The sequence below is a fragment of the Chinchilla lanigera genome, unplaced genomic scaffold (genome assembly GCF_000276665.1).
Source record: "Chinchilla lanigera isolate Chin_1 unplaced genomic scaffold, ChiLan1.0 scaffold00123, whole genome shotgun sequence".
NCBI lineage: Eukaryota > Metazoa > Chordata > Mammalia > Rodentia > Chinchillidae > Chinchilla > Chinchilla lanigera.
The window spans coordinates 769,987-774,096 of NW_004955524.1; the positions used below are offsets into that span (position 1 = coordinate 769,987).

The 4,110-nt window shown below is 63.0% G+C and overlaps 1 protein-coding gene across 1 annotated transcript in view; it reads right to left on the reverse strand.

Moving 5' to 3' along the window:
* Window positions 1-4,010: 4,010 nt before the first annotated feature.
* The window catches only part of Colgalt1 (collagen beta(1-O)galactosyltransferase 1), a gene marked incomplete at its 5' end in the record, with an annotated part of 8,915 nt that continues 8,815 nt past the window's right edge, over window positions 4,011-4,110 (reverse strand). Inside the window, 1 exon segment of the mRNA XM_013507236.1 lies at window positions 4,011-4,110.

Consider the following 4,110-nt stretch of genomic DNA (forward strand, 5'->3'; position numbering starts at 1 on the left):
GCCCCGCCTGCCCCTCTCCCGGAACGCGGGGCCGGGGGGAGGCGGCCGGCGTTCGGGGCGCGCTCCGCACTTCAAAGCGGAGAGAGACGGCTCCAGGTTCCAGGAGCCGCCGCGTGGAGAGAGCGGCGGGAAGCGGGAGTCTCGGGCACTGAGGGGTCCTGGACGAGAGTGGAGGTCACGCTCGCGAGGACAGGAAAGGCCCGCCCTTCGGTGTGCCACGGGGCCTGGGTACGGCTGACCCGGTTGTGCACTGCTCAAGGGTGTAGCGTCTCCTCGGAGGCTCCGCGCGAGGCCTCCACGGGGAGTGGCTCGTGTGGGTGGCCGCGGTCCCGGCCCGCAGGGCAGGACGGACGTTCCCGAGGGAGCCGGGCCTTGGAGCCGCTGTTACCCAGACTGAGCGGCGGATGCGAAATCCGGGCCGAGCGCGGGTGGGGAAGGGCGGGGCGCGCATCTCGGAGTTGGACGCTGCGGGGCCGGAGCTCGGGCCCGGCGGTGGCTGGAGCTGAAATGCCTGGGTGGCGCAGATGATTCCCAGAGCCCCCTTAGGAGGATCACGTCCCCGAGAACGCACACGCGAGTGTGCACGTGCGCGCGTGCGTTTCCCCGCACCGGCTGCTGGAGTGTTTCAGGGGGTGTTCGCTGAGTGAATTTTCGTGACACCCAGGTTAGAACTGCTTTTGAACCTTGCCCTTTTCTTTACCCAGAGAACACCTACTCATCCTCCGAAGCTCATTGCAAAAGTCCCTCCCCCTGCCCCTGTCCCCTCCGCTCCAGCCCTGACGCCAGGAGCCTGGGAGAGTCGTGTCTGGCACTCTCCCCGGGCGTGGCCAAGGCCTCTGGGGTGGCGGGAGAGTATCCCCTGTCCTCCTCCCGGCCCCCCACAGACCTGACCCCAGAAGAGCACGGGGCTGCAGAGGCCCAGGGAGGTGGAGGCTGCAGGCAGCTTTGGAGGAGGCGCTCTGGAGAGCGGCAGGGCTCCCGAGGACCCCGAGCGCTGGCCTGCCCAGGCCGGCACAGCCGCTCCCCGCCCTGTTGTGCTTTGGGTTACTCCCGCCGGGAGATGGCCACGGTCTTCCTGAGGCAGGAAGTCGGGCAGAGGGTAAGAAGGTGTGAGGGAGGTTGGCATCAGGGGACACCGGGGCAGAGCCAAAGCCCGCTCCCAAGAGTGATGGAGACCAAGAAGAAAGACAAACAGGACAGCTGTGTGGTGGAGCTGTCCGAGGGGAGGCTGATGCAGGAGGGTTTGGGGAGGATACCAAGCGGCTGCTGCCCTGACCTGCCCTCAGAAGAGTCGCGCACAACCAGGAGATGCCAGCTGCACCCCAGTCCCGGCCCAGGCCAAGTCCCTTCCCCATCAGACACGCAAAAAACTCGACCCCCAACCGAAAGCCCTCGGGGCCTCTAGGAGGGCTCCTGGCCCCGCTTCCCTGCGTATCCAGCCTGCGGACGGGCGCCAGGCTCCGGGGCCGAGGTGCGAGGGTTGCAGCCTTTCCTAAGAATCGTTAAGGACCAAAGTCGTCTTCGCTGACAGCTGTTGCTTTTCTCTTCGCCTTTTCTTTTCTAAAGAGAAATCAAATTGACAGTGTCGGATGAGACCCGCCCTCGGCCGGGGCTCTGCTGACGTCACGGCCCTGTCCCCACCCCGCCCGCGCCCGCCGCCGCATGTGATTGCCCACGTGAACCCGCGCTGTCTGCTCTCCGCGGCCCTCTGTTCTTCCTGTCCTCCCTGCCCCTCCGGCCCAGCGTCCCGGAGACACTTATTTCCCTGTAAATACACGACTCGGGACACAAGTTCAGATCAAACGACAAGTGCTCATGAATGCATGGTGTTGAGATGTTTTGCACTACTCTGACTTTGACTTTTTGGTCTCTGTAAAAATATTTTATTAACAGCAGACATTAAAAAAAAAAAAATCCTCGGGTGCATGGTGACCTTGGAACCTCAGGGCCAGGCATAGCACTGCCCGCACTCAGGAGGCTGAGGCAGAAGGATCACCGAGAGGGCGAGGCCAGCCTGGGCTACCCAGCAAGACCCTATCTCAAAAAACAAAAACCCTCAGGCAGGCTCCAGACACTCTCCCGGCCCGCGGGCAGGTGCGGCAGGCCGGACAGTGGGCGCGGCTCTGAGTACCATCTCCTTCCTCCCACGCACGCGCGCGTCACCAGCATGACAGACGCACAGGAGTGGGTGCGGGGTGACGTCGGCCCCAGCCCAACCCCGGCCCTTTCCACTTGAGGCTGCGTAGCCCAGCTGTCTAAGGCCCCCCAACTGGGGACAGCCACACCCCAGAGCCTCGAGGGTGTTCTGCAGGCCAGGGGTATGGAGTCCCCCTGGCGCCCGGCCCCGTGGAACCAGCTGGTGTTTCAGGGTTGGCACCTGAGGCCGGGCGGGCTTTGCAAGGCTGGCCCTGGATGGATGAGCTCTCCGGTGGACCTGGCTGCGCCCTGTGCCTGGGCCAGGAACCTGCAATCTGTGGCTCCTTAGGACAGGAGAAACAAGCAGATGGTGGTGCATGCCTAGAATCCCAGCACTCTGGGAGGCTGAGGCAGGAGGATCGTTGCAAGTTTGAGGCCAGTCTGGGCTACAAAGTGAGCTCAAGGCCAGCCTGAACTGCATAGTGAGACCCTGTCTCAAAAAAAAAGGGGGCTAGGAATGCAGCTCAGTGGGAAGGCCCTGGGCTCAGTCCCCAGTACTGACAGGAAAAATGAAGAGAAAGGCCAGAACTGGGTAACTGGTAGGGACATTCCCAGTAGAATCCAACTCCAGGACTCCAAGCTGCCATCCCTCTTCTGTCTGGGAACAGGGGCTGAGCTGTTTGGCGTTTTGTTTCCAGTGCCAGGGATGGAACCCAGGGCTCTCCGGAGCCACACCCGGCCTGACAGTTCCGGTCAGCGCTCCGTACCTGCGACCTCCACATCCAACCAGCTGCGGGAGGAAAATGACCACCGGAGATCTTGGGTCTGCAGGGAGCATACGTGCACTTCTTTCCATTACCGGCATCAGGCACCCCTTAGTTCCCGCCTTCACACTGAGCCGCATTCCCAGCCCTTTGTATTTTTTGTTTTGAGGCGAGTCTTTCGAAGTTGCCCAGGCTGAACTCAAACTTGAGGCTTTCCTGCCTCAGCCTCCCAGAGCTCTGGGATGACAAGTATGCATCTCCCCTTTTATCTGGTACCCTAAATCATTTAGAGATGTGCAAGTCCTACTCCACTGTGTAGGTTTTGGTGCTCACAGGGGGAGTCCCGGAAGCGATTTGAAGGTCCCCAGCATCCTTCTGGCGGGCACTCCTGTCGCCGAGGGCGTGCGGTGCGTTTGGCTTTGTGGGCTTGCTCAGCTGGCGTCCTGCCTCTGTCCACTCTGCTCACCTGTGTGGGTCTGCAAGGAGCGGTGGGTCCGGCCCCGTGCATAGCGGGGCTGAAGCGCCCCAGAAGCCAGAGCACTGGACTCCAGAACCGCAGAGGTGCCCCGGCGCGCGAGGCCCCACAGCCACCCCATGGGGGCTGAGGTCACGGGGCACTGCCCTGCTGGCTCGGCTCCCTCCCTGCGAGGCTCTGGGGTCCCCCTCACAAGGCCTCAGCCTGGGGTGCCTCTGGGGACCAAGCCCCAGCGCCTGGGCCGCAGCGCCGGGGACAGCTCTGCCCTCGCTGGTCTCACGCACCGCCGCAGGCTTCTGCTGTTAGCAGGGTCTTCGCATCGAGTTGCAACCCCAGCGCTCTTTTGCTTTTTATTTTGCAACAAGGTCTCATAAACGGCCCGACTGGGCTCCCGCTGGGGACCCCGGACTCGGCCTTCCGAGCAGCCGGAGGCAGGCACCCGCGGCCGGCTCCGTGTCGCCTCAGCTGCGCCGAAGAAGGGGGTGCCGGTGTTTGGCAACAAGCAAAACTACAGACGGGCCGGGGAGGTAGCTCGGCGGCACAGCGCCTGCCTGGGAAGCGCAAGGTCCTGAGTTCGATTCCGGATACAAAAAAAACGAAAACAGAAAACACAGACGTCAGTGAAAACCAACCAGAACATTTAATACAAAAATAAGCAGGTCCCGGGCCCGCCGTCTCCACGCTGACGCTCGCTCCGCGGGAAGGACGGCCGCCCCGGGCCCCCCACGCGACCCC